The following is a 16,565-nucleotide window of genomic DNA, read 5'->3' on the forward strand; positions in this document are numbered from 1 at the left end:
TAAAAATGCGTATTTTTAAGACGGACGCGTACACGCGATGACTCTAAAAACGTGGTAGCCGTTACGAGGGACCTTCGGACCTTCCGCCCATATCAAAAAATTTCAGAAAATCCAAATTTAAACCGCCTAAGTACGGTAAAAACCGTTTTTTTGAAAAAAACTCGTTTGCAAGTTTTCGGGGTGAAGGATTTATTTTTCGACTCTGAAACTTTACACGCATCGTCAGTGGGGTCGCCAAAACGGTTTCCGCGCAAAAAAACATTAAAAAATCAAAATTTTTATTTTATTCTACGGCCGCCCACGGCCCCTGTGTATTTTTTGACGTTTTTCACCTAAAAAACTAAAAATGCGTATTTTTAAGACGGACGCGTACACGCGATGACTCTAAAAACGTGGTAGCCGTTACGAGGGACCTTCGGACCTTCCGCCAATATCAAAAAATTTCAGAAAATCCAAATTTAAACCGCCTAAGTACGGTAAAAACCGTTTTTTTGAAAAAAACTCGTTTGCAAGTTTTCGGGGTGAAGGATTTATTTTTCGACTCTGAAACTTTACACGCATCGTCAGTGGGGTCGCCCAAACGGTTTCCGCGCAAAAAAACATTAAAAAATCAAAATTTTTATTTTATTCTACGGCCGCCCACGGCCCCTGTGTATTTTTTGACGTTTTTTACCTAAAAAACTAAAAATGCGTATTTTTAAGACTGACGCGTACACGCGATGACTCTAAAAACGTGGTAGCCGTTACGAGGGACCTTCGGACCTTCCGCCCATATCAAAAAATTTCAGAAAATCCAAATTTAAACCGCCTAAGTACGGTAAAAAACCGTTTTTTTGAAAAAAAACTCGTTTGCAAGTTTTCGGGGTGAAGGATTTATTTTTCGACTCTGAAACTTTACACGCATCGTCAGTGGGGTCGCCAAAACGGTTTCCGCGCAAAAAAACTTTAAAAAATCAAAATTTTTATTTTATTCTACGGCCGCCCACGGCCCCTGTGTATTTTTTGACCTTTTTCACCTAAAAAACTAAAAATGCGTATTTTTAAGACGGACGCGTACACGCGATGACTCTAAAACGTGGTAGCCGTTACGAGGGACCTTCGGACCTTCCGCCCATATCAAAAAATTTCAGAAAATCCAAATTTAAACCGCCTAAGTACGGTAAATACCGTTTTTTTTGAAAAAAACTCGTTTGCAAGTTTTCGGGGTGAAGGATTTATTTTTCGACTCTGAAACTTTACACGCATCGTCAGTGGGGTCGCCAAAACGGTTTCCGCGCAAAAAAACTTTAAAAAATCAAAATTTTTATTTTATTCTACGGCCGCCCACGGCCCCTGTGTATTTTTTGACGTTTTTCACCTAAAAAACTAAAAAATGCGTATTTTTAAGACGGACGCGTACACGCGATGACTCTAAAAACGTGGTAGCCGTTACGAGGGACCTTTGGACCTTCCGCCCATATCAAAAAATTTCAGAAAATCCAAATTTAAACCGCCTAAGTACGGTAAAAACCGTTTTTTTGAAAAAAACTCGTTTGCAAGTTTTCGGGGTGAAGGATTTATTTTTCGACTCTGAAACTTTACTCGCATCGTCAGTGGGGTCGCCCAAACGGTTTCCGCGCAAAAAAACATTAAAAAATCAAAATTTTTATTTTATTCTACGGCCGCCCACGGCCCCTGTGTATTTTTTGACGTTTTTTCACCTAAAAAACTAAAAATGCGTATTTTTAAGACGGACGCGTACACGCGATGACTCTAAAAACGTGGAACCCGTTACGAGGGACCTTCGGACCTTCCGCCCATATCAAAAAATTTCAGAAAATCCAAATTTAAACCGCCTAAGTACGGTAAAAACCTTTTTTTTGAAAAAAACTCGTTTGCAAGTTTTCGGGGTGAAGGATTTATTTTTCGACTCTGAAACTTTACACGCATCGTCAGTGGGGTCGCCAAAACGGTTTCCGCGCAAAAAAACTTTAAAAAATCAAAATTTTTATTTTATTCTACGGCGCCCACGGCCCCTGTGTATTTTTTGACGTTTTACACCTAAAAAACTAAAAATGCGTATTTTTAAGACGGACGCGTACACGCGATGACTCTAAAAACGTGGTAGTCGTTACGAGGGACCTTCGGACCTTCCGCCCATATCAAAAAATTTCAGAAAATCCAAATTTAAACCGCCTAAGTACGGTAAAAACCGTTTTTTTGAAAAAAACTCGTTTGCAAGTTTTCGGGGTGAAGGGATTTATTTTTCGACTCTGAAACTTTACACGCATCGTCAGTGGGGTCGCCCAAACGGTTTCCGCGCAAAAAAACATTAAAAAATTAAAATTTTTATTTTATTCTACGGCCGCCCACGGCCCCTGTGTATTTTTTGACGTTTTTCACCTAAAAAACTAAAAATGCGTATTTTTAAGACGAACGCGTACACGCGATGACTCTAAAAACGTGGTAGTCGTTACGAGGGACCTTCGGAACTTCCGCCCATATCAAAAAATTTCAGAAAATCCAAATTTAAACCGCCTAAGTACGGTAAAAACCGTTTTTTTGAAAAAAACTCGTTTGCAAGTTTTCGGGGTGAAGGATTTAATTTTCGACTCTGAAACTTTACACGCATCGTCAGTGGGGTCGCCAAAACGGTTTCCGCGCAAAAAAACTTTAAAAAATCAAAATTTTTATTTTATTCTACGGCCGCCCACGGCCCCTGTGTATTTTTTGACGTTTTTCACCTAAAAAACTAAAAATGCGTATTTTTAAGACGGACGCGTACACGCGATGACTCTAAAAACGTGGTAGCCGTTACGAGGGACCTTCGGACCTTCCGCCCATATCAAAAAATTTCAGAAAATCCAAATTTAAACCGCCTAAGTACGGTAAAAACCGTTTTTTTGAAAAAAACTCGTTTGCAAGTTTTCGGGGTGAAGGATTTATTTTTCGACTCTGAAACTTTACACGCATCGTCAGTGGGGTCGCCAAAACGGTTTCCGCGCAAAAAAACATTAAAAAATCAAAATTTTTATTTTATTCTACGGCCGCCCACGGCCCCTGTGTATTTTTTGACGTTTTTCACCTAAAAAACTAAAAATGCGTATTTTTAAGACGGACGCGTACACGCGATGACTCTAAAAACGTGGTAGCCGTTACGAGGGACCTTCGGACCTTCCGCCAATATCAAAAAATTTCAGAAAATCCAAATTTAAACCGCCTAAGTACGGTAAAAACCGTTTTTTTGAAAAAAAACTCGTTTGCAAGTTTTCGGGGTGAAGGATTTATTTTTCGACTCTGAAACTTTACACGCATCGTCAGTGGGGTCGCCCAAACGGTTTCCGCGCAAAAAAACATTAAAAAATCAAAATTTTTATTTTATTCTACGGCCGCCCACGGCCCCTGTGTATTTTTTGACGTTTTTTACCTAAAAAAACTAAAAATGCGTATTTTTAAGACTGACGCGTACACGCGATGACTCTAAAAACGTGGTAGCCGTTACGAGGGACCTTCGGACCTTCCGCCCATATCAAAAAATTTCAGAAAATCCAAATTTAAACCGCCTAAGTACGGTAAAAACCGTTTTTTTGAAAAAAACTCGTTTGCAAGTTTTCGGGGTGAAGGATTTATTTTTCGACTCTGAAACTTTACACGCATCGTCAGTGGGGTCGCCAAAACGGTTTCCGCGCAAAAAAACTTTAAAAAATCAAAATTTTTATTTTATTCTACGGCCGCCCACGGCCCCTGTGTATTTTTTGACCTTTTTCACCTAAAAAACTAAAAATGCGTATTTTTAAGACGGACGCGTACACGCGATGACTCTAAAAACGTGGTAGCCGTTACGAGGGACCTTCGGACCTTCCGCCCATATCAAAAAATTTCAGAAAATCCAAATTTAAACCGCCTAAGTACGGTAAATACCGTTTTTTTGAAAAAAACTCGTTTGCAAGTTTTCGGGGTGAAGGATTTATTTTTCGACTCTGAAACTTTACACGCATCGTCAGTGGGGTCGCCAAAACGGTTTCCGCGCAAAAAAACTTTAAAAAATCAAAATTTTTATTTTATTCTACGGCCGCCCACGGCCCCTGTGTATTTTTTGACGTTTTTCACCTAAAAAACTAAAAATGCGTATTTTTAAGACGGACGCGTACACGCGATGACTCTAAAAACGTGGTAGCCGTTACGAGGGACCTTTGGACCTTCCGCCCATATCAAAAAATTTCAGAAAATCCAAATTTAAACCGCCTAAGTACGGTAAAAACCGTTTTTTTGAAAAAAACTCGTTTGCAAGTTTTCGGGGTGAAGGATTTATTTTTCGACTCTGAAACTTTACTCGCATCGTCAGTGGGGTCGCCCAAACGGTTTCCGCGCAAAAAAACATTAAAAAATCAAAATTTTTATTTTATTCTACGGCCGCCCACGGCCCCTGTGTATTTTTTGACGTTTTTCACCTAAAAAACTAAAAATGCGTATTTTTAAGACGGACGCGTACACGCGATGACTCTAAAAACGTGGTAGCCGTTACGAGGGACCTTCGGACCTTCCGCCCATATCAAAAAATTTCAGAAAATCCAAATTTAAACCGCCTAAGTACGGTAAAAACCTTTTTTTTGAAAAAAACTCGTTTGCAAGTTTTCGGGGTGAAGGATTTATTTTTCGACTCTGAAACTTTACACGCATCGTCAGTGGGGTCGCCAAAACGGTTTCCGCGCAAAAAAACATTAAAAAATCAAAATTTTTATTTTATTCTACGGCCGCCCACGGCCCCTGTGTATTTTTTGACGTTTTTCACCTAAAAAACTAAAAATGCGTATTTTTAAGACGGACGCGTACACGCGATGACTCCAAAAACGTGGTAGCCGTTACGAGGGACCTTCGGACCTTCCGCCCATATCAAAAAATTTCAGAAAATCCATATTTAAACCGCCTAAGTACGGTAAAAACCGTTTTTTTGAAAAAAACTCGTTTGCAAGTTTTCGGGGTGAAGGATTTATTTTTCGACTCTGACACTTTACACGCATCGTCAGTGGGGTCGCCCAAACGGTTTCCGCGCAAAAAAACTTTAAAAAATCAAAATTTTTATTTTATTCTACGGCCGCCCACGGCCCCTGTGTATTTTTTGACGTTTTACACCTAAAAAACTAAAAATGCGTATTTTTAAGACGGACGCGTACACGCGATGACTCTAAAAACGTGGTAGTCGTTACGAGGGACCTTCGGACCTTCCGCCCATATCAAAAAATTTCAGAAAATCCAAATTTAAACCGCCTAAGTACGGTAAAAACCGTTTTTTTGAAAAAAACTCGTTTGCAAGTTTTCGGGGTGAAGGATTTATTTTTCGACTCTGAAACTTTACACGCATCGTCAGTGGGGTCGCCCAAACGGTTTCCGCGCAAAAAAACATTAAAAAATCAAAATTTTTATTTTATTCTACGGCCGCCCACGGCCCCTGTGTATTTTTTGACGTTTTTCACCTAAAAAACTAAAAATGCGTATTTTTAAGACGAACGCGTACACGCGATGACTCTAAAAACGTGGTAGTCGTTACGAGGGACCTTCGGAACTTCCGCCCATATCAAAAAATTTCAGAAAATCCAAATTTAAACCGCCTAAGTACGGTAAAAACCGTTTTTTTGAAAAAAACTCGTTTGCAAGTTTTCGGGGTGAAGGATTTAATTTTCGACTCTGAAACTTTACACGCATCGTCAGTGGGGTCGCCAAAACGGTTTCCGCGCAAAAAAACTTTAAAAAATCAAAATTTTTATTTTATTCTACGGCCGCCCACGGCCCCTGTGTATTTTTTGACGTTTTTCACCTAAAAAACTAAAAATGCGTATTTTTAAGACGGACGCGTACACGCGATGACTCTAAAAACGTGGTAGCCGTTACGAGGGACCTTCGGACCTTCCGCCCATATCAAAAAATTTCAGAAAATCCAAATTTAAACCGCCTAAGTACGGTAAAAAACCGTTTTTTTGAAAAAAACTCGTTTGCAAGTTTTCGGGGTGAAGGATTTATTTTTCGACTCTGAAACTTTACACGCATCGTCAGTGGGGTCGCCAAAACGGTTTCCGCGCAAAAAAACATTAAAAAATCAAAATTTTTATTTTATTCTACGGCCGCCCACGGCCCCTGTGTATTTTTTGACGTTTTTCACCTAAAAAACTAAAAATGCGTATTTTTAAGACGGACGCGTACACGCGATGACTCTAAAAACGTGGGTAGCCGTTACGAGGGACCTTCGGACCTTCCGCCAATATCAAAAAATTTCAGAAAATCCAAATTTAAACCGCCTAAGTACGGTAAAAACCGTTTTTTTGAAAAAAACTCGTTTGCAAGTTTTCGGGGTGAAGGATTTATTTTTCGACTCTGAAACTTTACACGCATCGTCAGTGGGGTCGCCCAAACGGTTTCCGCGCAAAAAAACATTAAAAAATCAAAATTTTTATTTTATTCTACGGCCGCCCACGGCCCCTGTGTATTTTTTGACGTTTTTTACCTAAAAAACTAAAAATGCGTATTTTTAAGACTGACGCGTACACGCGATGACTCTAAAAACGTGGTAGCCGTTACGAGGGACCTTCGGACCTTCCGCCCATATCAAAAAATTTCAGAAAATCCAAATTTAAACCGCCTAAGTACGGTAAAAACCGTTTTTTTGAAAAAAACTCGTTTGCAAGTTTTCGGGGTGAAGGATTTATTTTTCGACTCTGAAACTTTACACGCATCGTCAGTGGGGTCGCCAAAACGGTTTCCGCGCAAAAAAACTTTAAAAAATCAAAATTTTTATTTTATTCTACGGCCGCCCACGGCCCCTGTGTATTTTTTGACCTTTTTCACCTAAAAAACTAAAAATGCGTATTTTTAAGACGGACGCGTACACGCGATGACTCTAAAAACGTGGTAGCCGTTACGAGGGACCTTCGGACCTTCCGCCCATATCAAAAAATTTCAGAAAATCCAAATTTAAACCGCCTAAGTACGGTAAATACCGTTTTTTTGAAAAAAACTCGTTTGCAAGTTTTCGGGGTGAAGGATTTATTTTTCGACTCTGAAACTTTACACGCATCGTCAGTGGGGTCGCCAAAACGGTTTCCGCGCAAAAAAACTTTAAAAAATCAAAATTTTTATTTTATTCTACGGCCGCCCACGGCCCCTGTGTATTTTTTGACGTTTTTCACCTAAAAAACTAAAAATGCGTATTTTTAAGACGGACGCGTACACGCGATGACTCTAAAAACGTGGTAGCCGTTACGAGGGACCTTTGGACCTTCCGCCCATATCAAAAAATTTCAGAAAATCCAAATTTAAACCGCCTAAGTACGGTAAAAACCGTTTTTTTGAAAAAAACTCGTTTGCAAGTTTTCGGGGTGAAGGATTTATTTTTCGACTCTGAAACTTTACACGCATCGTCAGTGGGGTCGCCCAAACGGTTTCCGCGCAATAAAACATTAAAAAATCAAAATTTTTATTTTATTCTACGGCCGCCCACGGCCCCTGTGTATTTTTTGACGTTTTTTACCTAAAAAACTAAAAATGCGTATTTTTAAGACTGACGCGTACACGCGATGACTCTAAAAACGTGGTAGCCGTTACGAGGGACCTTCGGACCTTCCGCCCATATCAAAAAATTTCAGAAAATCCAAATTTAAACCGCCTAAGTACGGTAAAAAACCGTTTTTTTTGAAAAAAACTCGTTTGCAAGTTTTCGGGGTGAAGGATTTATTTTTCGACTCTGAAACTTTACACGCATCGTCAGTGGGGTCGCCAAAATGGTTTCCGCGCAAAAAAAACATTAAAAAATCAAAATTTTTATTTTATTCTACGGCCGCCCACGGCCCCTGTGTATTTTTTGACGTTTTTCACCTAAAAAACTAAAAATGCGTATTTTTAAGACGGACGCGTACACGCGATGACTCTAAAAACGTGGTAGCCGTTACGAGGGACCTTTGGACCTTCCGCCCATATCAAAAAATTTCAGAAAATCCAAATTTAAACCGCCTAAGTACGGTAAAAACCGTTTTTTTGAAAAAAACTCGTTTGCAAGTTTTCGGGGTGAAGGATTTATTTTTCGACTCTGAAACTTTACTCGCATCGTCAGTGGGGTCGCCCAAACGGTTTCCGCGCAAAAAAACATTAAAAAATCAAAATTTTTATTTTATTCTACGGCCGCCCACGGCCCCTGTGTATTTTTTGACGTTTTTCACCTAAAAAACTAAAAATGCGTATTTTTAAGACGGACGCGTACACGCGATGACTCTAAAAACGTGGTAGCCGTTACGAGGGACCTTCGGACCTTCCGCCCATATCAAAAAATTTCAGAAAATCCAAATTTAAACCGCCTAAGTACGGTAAAAACCTTTTTTTTGAAAAAAACTCGTTTGCAAGTTTTCGGGGTGAAGGATTTATTTTTCGACTCTGAAACTTTACACGCATCGTCAGTGGGGTCGCCAAAACGGTTTCCGCGCAAAAAAACATTAAAAAATCAAAATTTTTATTTTATTCTACGGCCGCCCACGGCCCCTGTGTATTTTTTGACGTTTTTTCACCTAAAAAACTAAAAATGCGTATTTTTAAGACGGACGCGTACACGCGATGACTCCAAAAACGTGGTAGCCGTTACGAGGGACCTTCGGACCTTCCGCCCATATCAAAAAATTTCAGAAAATCCATATTTAAACCGCCTAAGTACGGTAAAAACCGTTTTTTTGAAAAAAACTCGTTTGCAAGTTTTCGGGGTGAAGGATTTATTTTTCGACTCTGACACTTTACACGCATCGTCAGTGGGGTCGCCCAAACGGTTTCCGCGCAAAAAAACATTAAAAAATCAAAATTTTTATTTTATTCTACGGCCGCCCACGGCCCCTGTGTATTTTTTGACGTTTTTCACCTAAAAAACTAAAAATGCGTATTTTTAAGACGAACGCGTACACGCGATGACTCTAAAAACGTGGTAGTCGTTACGAGGGACCTTCGGACCTTCCGCCCATATCAAAAAATTTCAGAAAATCCAAATTTAAACCGCCTAAGTACGGTAAAAACCGTTTTTTTGAAAAAAACTCGTTTGCAAGTTTTCGGGGTGAAGGATTTAATTTTCGACTCTGAAACTTTACACGCATCGTCAGTGGGGTCGCCAAAACGGTTTCCGCGCAAAAAAACTTTAAAAAATCAAAATTTTTATTTTATTCTACGGCCGCCCACGGCCCCTGTGTATTTTTTGACGTTTTTCACCTAAAAAACTAAAAATGCGTATTTTTAAGACGGACGCGTACACGCGATGACTCTAAAAACGTGGTAGCCGTTACGAGGGACCTTCGGACCTTCCGCCCATATCAAAAAATTTCAGAAAATCCAAATTTAAACCGCCTAAGTACGGTAAAAACCGTTTTTTTGAAAAAAACTCGTTTGCAAGTTTTCGGGGTGAAGGATTTATTTTTCGACTCTGAAACTTTACACGCATCGTCAGTGGGGTCGCCCAAACGGTTTCCGCGCAATAAAACATTAAAAAATCAAAATTTTTATTTTATTCTACGGCCGCCCACGGCCCCTGTGTATTTTTTGACGTTTTTTTACCTAAAAAACTAAAAATGCGTATTTTTAAGACTGACGCGTACACGCGATGACTCTAAAAACGTGGTAGCCGTTACGAGGGACCTTCGGACCTTCCGCCCATATCAAAAAATTTCAGAAAATCCAAATTTAAACCGCCTAAGTACGGTAAAAACCGTTTTTTTGAAAAAAAACTCGTTTGCAAGTTTTCGGGGTGAAGGATTTATTTTTCGACTCTGAAACTTTACACGCATCGTCAGTGGGGTCGCCAAAATGGTTTCCGCGCAAAAAAACATTAAAAAATCAAAATTTTTATTTTATTCTACGGCCGCCCACGGCCCCTGTGTATTTTTTGACGTTTTTCACCTAAAAAACTAAAAATGCGTATTTTTAAGACGGACGCGTACACGCGATGACTCTAAAAACGTGGTAGCCGTTACGAGGGACCTTCGGACCTTCCGCCCATATCAAAAAATTTCAGAAAATCCAAATTTAAACCGCCTAAGTACGGTAAAAACCGTTTTTTTGAAAAAAACTCGTTTGCAAGTTTTCGGGGTGAAGGATTTATTTTTCGACTCTGAAACTTTACACGCATCGTCAGTGGGGTCGCCCAAACGGTTTCCGCGCAAAAAAACATTAAAAAATCAAAATTTTTATTTTATTCTACGGCCGCCCACGGCCCCTGTGTATTTTTAAGACTGACGCGTACACGCGATGACTCTAAAAACGTGGTAGCCGTTACGAGGGACCTTCGGACCTTCCGCCCATATCAAAAAATTTCAGAAAATCCAAATTTAAACCGCCTAAGTACGGTAAAAAACCGTTTTTTTGAAAAAAACTCGTTTGCAAGTTTTCGGGGTGAAGGATTTATTTTTCGACTCTGAAACTTTACACGCATCGTCAGTGGGGTCGCCAAAACGGTTTCCGCGCAAAAAAACATTAAAAAATCAAAATTTTTATTTTATTCTATGGCCGCCCACGGCCCCTGTGTATTTTTTGACGTTTTTTACCTAAAAAACTAAAAATGCGTATTTTTAAGACTGACGCGTACACGCGATGACTCTAAAAACGTGGTAGCCGTTACGAGGGACCTTCGGACCTTCCGCCCATATCAAAAAATTTCAGAAAATCCAAATTTAAACCGCCTAAGTACGGTAAAAACCGTTTTTTTGAAAAAAACTCGTTTGCAAGTTTTCGGGGTGAAGGATTTATTTTTCGACTCTGAAACTTTACACGCATCGTCAGTGGGGTCGCCAAAACGGTTTCCGCGCAAAAAAACATTAAAAAATCAAAATTTTTATTTTATTCTATGGCCGCCCACGGCCCCTGTGTATTTTTTGACGTTTTTTACCTAAAAAACTAAAAATGCGTATTTTTAAGACTGACGCGTACACGCGATGACTCTAAAAACGTGGTAGCCGTTACGAGGGACCTTCGGACCTTCCGCCCATATCAAAAAATTTCAGAAAATCCAAATTTAAACCGCCTAAGTACGGTAAAAAACCGTTTTTTTGAAAAAAACTCGTTTGCAAGTTTTCGGGGTGAAGGATTTATTTTTCGACTCTGAAACTTTACACGCATCGTCAGTGGGGTCGCCAAAACGGTTTCCGCGCAAAAGAACATTAAAGAATCAAAATTTTTATTTTATTCTACGGCCGCCCACGGCCCCTGTGTATTTTTTGACGTTTTTCACCTAAAAAACTAAAAATGCGTATTTTTAAGAACTACTAACTTCGGGTTCTCGAAATGTCGTACATGATGCCGAATATCCGTAGTTGAAGTCTGTCGAATAAGATGACTTTGACACTCGGTTAATATTCTGTAATATTATTATACTACTCGTGTCGGTACAAGTCAACTATACGCTCGTTATTCGGTCAACCTTTGACTGTGTGATTTGCAGGTGGTTAACTGTGAAAGTCTGGGTAACGACGCTGTCCTTACAACTCATAGTACTATAATATATATTGTGATGATATCGACGTGTTTCTACGGTCTCGGAGATTTTTCACAAATCAGTGTCCAGGTGATCAGCGTCAATCGCAATTGAATTACTGGTCGGTGAGACAAGTGCCAGATTGTTATGTTTATACAGAATTCCGAGCGCTGTCGATGCATATTATTGTTGCCTTTTAGTCTATAACACGATGTCAGTGATTTGTTCTTAGTGTTTTGATATATTATATATACTTTATACATATGGTCATCACGGCTGCAGTCATAATATATATGATAATGATATAATTTATATGTATCTCGTGCAGTGTCGTTGCGCAACTATACGTCGTCACCGCATATTCAAACACACGTGACGACCATTTGTCGTGTTTTCGGGTAATCCCATTTGACGCGTATTTGTTTTTATTTTATTTTTACAATATCTCGTTGAGACGTTCCCGACATCGACATTATTTTTCGTTCAATCGCAAAAATACCGTTTGCGATCTGCGTCGGCTGCTGCTTTATCGGTCGACGTATTATTTTTATGCGTACCCGATTGCGCAAACGTCGTACTGGTTATTATGACGTGCGTTTGAGTGTGCCACCACTTCGTGGCAACTTACTCGACGTCAAGCGCTTTAGTACGTTTCAATGTTTTATTATAGTTGCCCGGCTGTTCCATCGCTGCCCGCCAACTTTTCTACCATTTGTCCTATGCGGTGTGGTACAGTCTCGCTATGACTGTACCGCGTTATCTATGACGGTTCCGTGTTTTTCAAGCAGTCGGTCGCATCGTTACGTAACGATTAATTGTCGAGTCCTCGTAACTCAATAATGACCGCTATTTATTCCAATCAACTCACGCCGTACCGTCTTCGCCATCAATACGTCTTCGTTATCGCTGCAGTCACCACTATCGGGTCGGTGTTGTGACTCGCGAGCGTACCAATAGCCGCCGTATAGGGCTACGGGCCCGTCACGCCGCGATAGCGATAGCCACCGCGATAGAATATATTATTATATTTGGTTTTTCTGGTTACCGATCTGTTCCGCGTACGCGAATTATCGAAGTACATCGCGAGGTTCTTCACTCGTACCCGCGAACATGCTATGTCCGGTCCATCACATCGTCATATGTTTTGCGTGGAATATAAATAAACGGTGCGAGACATACGGTATGTCAATATACCTGTGCAATCATATATATATTATATGCATACGGTGGGGCTCGGTCGGACATTTCTTAGGGGCACAGGCCGCACACACGCACAGTACAATTTGCGTATACGTCGTGTCGTATGATGCAATTTATAATGCATATTGTATTATATTGTAAGATTTCAATCACTACTATTGAAATATTACATTAAAATATATTAAAATAAAATAGTAATTTTTTTTTTTTTACATACGTATCTGTCTTCCAACTCGCATGAACATTTAACTTACTTTCGTATTTTTTATTTTTTTTACGGTGTAGGAACTAATCTACGTACGTGTACCAAAACTATAACCCAAGAGAGACGACCACCTCTTTCATTTGGTGGGTCGGGGTCCGTATGTACTCAAAAAAACTATTTGTGTAAGATATAACTTATAAACGTATAATTATATTTACCAGACCGTAAGGAATAGGGATAAACAACTGGCCTACAAATAACATATGCAGCGTACCATTTGTTTTAAAAAATTACCTATGTAGTTATTTGTGGTGCAAAAGGTGATGGGTAACAAGAAAAATGTTTGCCCCACTCCCAATTTAATTTTAATTCGGTGCCACTGCTTAATAATATATTATCAGAATTAATTATTAACTATGCATATTCGTTTCTTTTATATTATAAGAAATGTAACTTTCTTAGAACACAGTTGTATTAACTAATGGAATCATCTGAAAATATTTATGAAAAAATCGTGGTTGAATACAGTTCAAACTTAACCTCAATATTATCTTGTAGAATTGTCTGGATCCATAATATAATTACAGTATAGTAGTAATTATTATTTATTATATCAATTACAATTTACATATTTTGTAGTATATAATATATACATATAAACTTGCCCCCCAAAAAAAAAACATTATGCTACTTAAACGTTCGACAAAAATTGTTAATATTATAATATGATGAGTAAATAATTTAAAAAATATGCTCATGTCAGCAAATTCTCAAAAATCATATTTTTAAAAAAGTTATTACGTTCCAAATTAATTTAATCAAAAAATATTGATATTTAAAATAATTCGATAAAATAAACTACTTAACTTAAATAAATCTTTTTACCATCAAAATTATAATCATTCACAAATTGGCTATTTTAAATTTATCCTAAAAAATTTAAATCAAATTTAATTTTTTTATTTTGAGTACTATAAAATAAACATTAAAAGAATTAAATTTCACATTTGCGCTAGGCTAAAAAAAAATGAAAATTCCAAAAGTCAGTTTTATCTGTTACACGCCCTGTATATATATATATATATATATATATATATATATATTAAATTTTTAAATACTAAACCAGAAAACGAATCCATTAATTACATTCAATTATTTAACTGCATTTCGCCCAGATATATATTTTCTAAAGCATTGATTTATTATACATTTAAAATATATAAATAATAAAATGAATAAGCAATACGTAAATTGTTTATAATTTAATTTATTAATAATCTACTATTAAGAAGTTTAAAGTTGGACGTTTTAGTACTTAAAATAGTTTATTATATTTTGATATATTTTTTTTAACTATCACTATTAGTAAATAGTAGTAACGTATTATTAAAATAATTTAAGTATTTAAATTGATCATTTATTAAGGCTCTAAAAAAACTGTGTATTAGTATAGCCATCACAAAATTAAATTATTATAGCTGTTTAAATGCAATTTTCGCTCACCAAGATCATTATAATATAAACTATAGCAATATAATATAATTCATAAAATTATTTTAGCATTTTAATTAATAATAATATTTATAAAGAAATATACTCTTTGTTCTCTTCAATTAACCTTTAATACATAATATAATACAGCAAATGTGTGTATGTATAATAGGTGTATATTATGTGTTGTACTTTATAGATAAATAGATTAATGACCATTAATTATTTTGAAAGTTTATAAATTATAATAACGTATTATAGTTGTATTATTTAATTTTCAGTTTTAAAAGAAATCTTTTCACATCTATAAATTAAGATAAAGACATATAGTATTTACGACTTATAGCTATGTGAGATTACCGGCATTACTCAGCATTAGTATTCGTATTCTTGTCGATAAAAGAATATAACGAAACAAATGGCTATTAATTCATTATTCAGCAAAATCCTCATTTTTGTTAACCAAACATTTCTGCAGCATTCAACTCCCGACAACGAAACAGTGACATCATTAATATTGATTATGTAATCCTCTGCAGTTTTAAAGCAGATTTGAATAATTCGATTTGAACTCATCACGGAACAAATTTGGTATTAGCTGTGTGTATGTGCTTGGAAAATAAAACGAGCAACGTATTAAAAAAAAATAAAATAAAAGCTATAAAATAACGATGAATAAATTAATATCGTAAATAACTAAAGTACACAATTTTATGCAAATTACTTGCGCGCATGTAAGCAATTCAATAAGTGTAAAAACTATATATATATACCAGACAGTTTAAGGAAAAAATATATTTTGCATATAAATAGATATTTCAAAAGTTAGAATTATGCTGTGGCTGAATTTACATGTCCGCAAAAGTCATGTTTCGTACAAATTCAAAATAAAAAGTATAATATATATATATATTGTCACATTCGTCGTAGATGGCAAATGTGCACGCATCATATATAGCCATACACGATATATACGTGCATTATTTACATAAAGAAATATTTATTTTTAATAAAAATCATAATTTACTTCCGTTTGTAATGTCATACTTACTACTATATAATATTAGGTATTTAGGTATGCACTATGCAGTACACTTGCGATGATCTATATTACTCATGGTTGATACCACGACGCAATACTATAATATTATTGTTTACGGCTTATATATAAGAATTTAGCAACGGTGGTTATGCACATCACAAACCTACACATCTTATGTTGTATTAAAGTTCTTAAGAAAAAATATGTCAGACCAATATATTATTTTATTTTACGGCTGCAGTGAGCACGTTTATTGTACGAATGGATTATTGCAGATATATCTATATATATATATATATATATATATATATCACCCGAGTACCTATATTGTATATCATTGTAATATTGTACGGCCTGCAGATACACACATATCTATAATATATAATATATGTATACAAAACACCATACTATTACTACAGGTTCATGTCTTAGACAGTTTTTCTATATATAATATATAATTTTTTCTGATATAAAATAGAAAATAATTGTGAATTTTGTGAACAAAATATAATACATACAATTTATCACAACCCGTAAGATACACATTTATAAGCGATTTTCAATTTATTTTCATAAAAATTGAATATCTATAACAATAATACTTTTCAAGTAATTTTATTTGCCAATGCTTTTTATAAAATCGAACATAGAATGTTCACTTCTTTCAGAATAAGAATTTAACGATTGTAAACTCATATAAATAAACAAAATCTTTAAAAAAATATTTATGACTTCGGTCCATAAATATTAAAATATTATACAATAACAATAACATTTTTTAAGCAACGTATTATATTGTACAATATTATTTGGTTACTTTTAACAAATAAATTAAAATAATTTCAAAGAATTGCTGATTTAGGTTTGTTAAAAAGAGTTAAATAAATAATAAAATCCGTTGTTGAAGATACTAAGCTGAAAAATACGATAAATGAATAATAAAAGTTATTAGGGAAACGTTTTTTGAAAATAAATATTAAAATACAATTTACAAAATTTAGTAAGAATTAACAAAATTGTAATTGATTGAACGGATGCAAAACTATTTATCTATAGTCTATACAATAGCAATCATTGTAGTTAAAATGATATTATGTATAGGTATTCATATTTTATATTGATGACCTTACACTGATTGAAAAAAAAACATTTATAAGATCTAA

This window comes from Rhopalosiphum padi, chromosome 2 (genome assembly GCF_020882245.1).
Source record: "Rhopalosiphum padi isolate XX-2018 chromosome 2, ASM2088224v1, whole genome shotgun sequence".
Classification (NCBI taxonomy): Eukaryota; Metazoa; Arthropoda; class Insecta; order Hemiptera; family Aphididae; genus Rhopalosiphum; species Rhopalosiphum padi.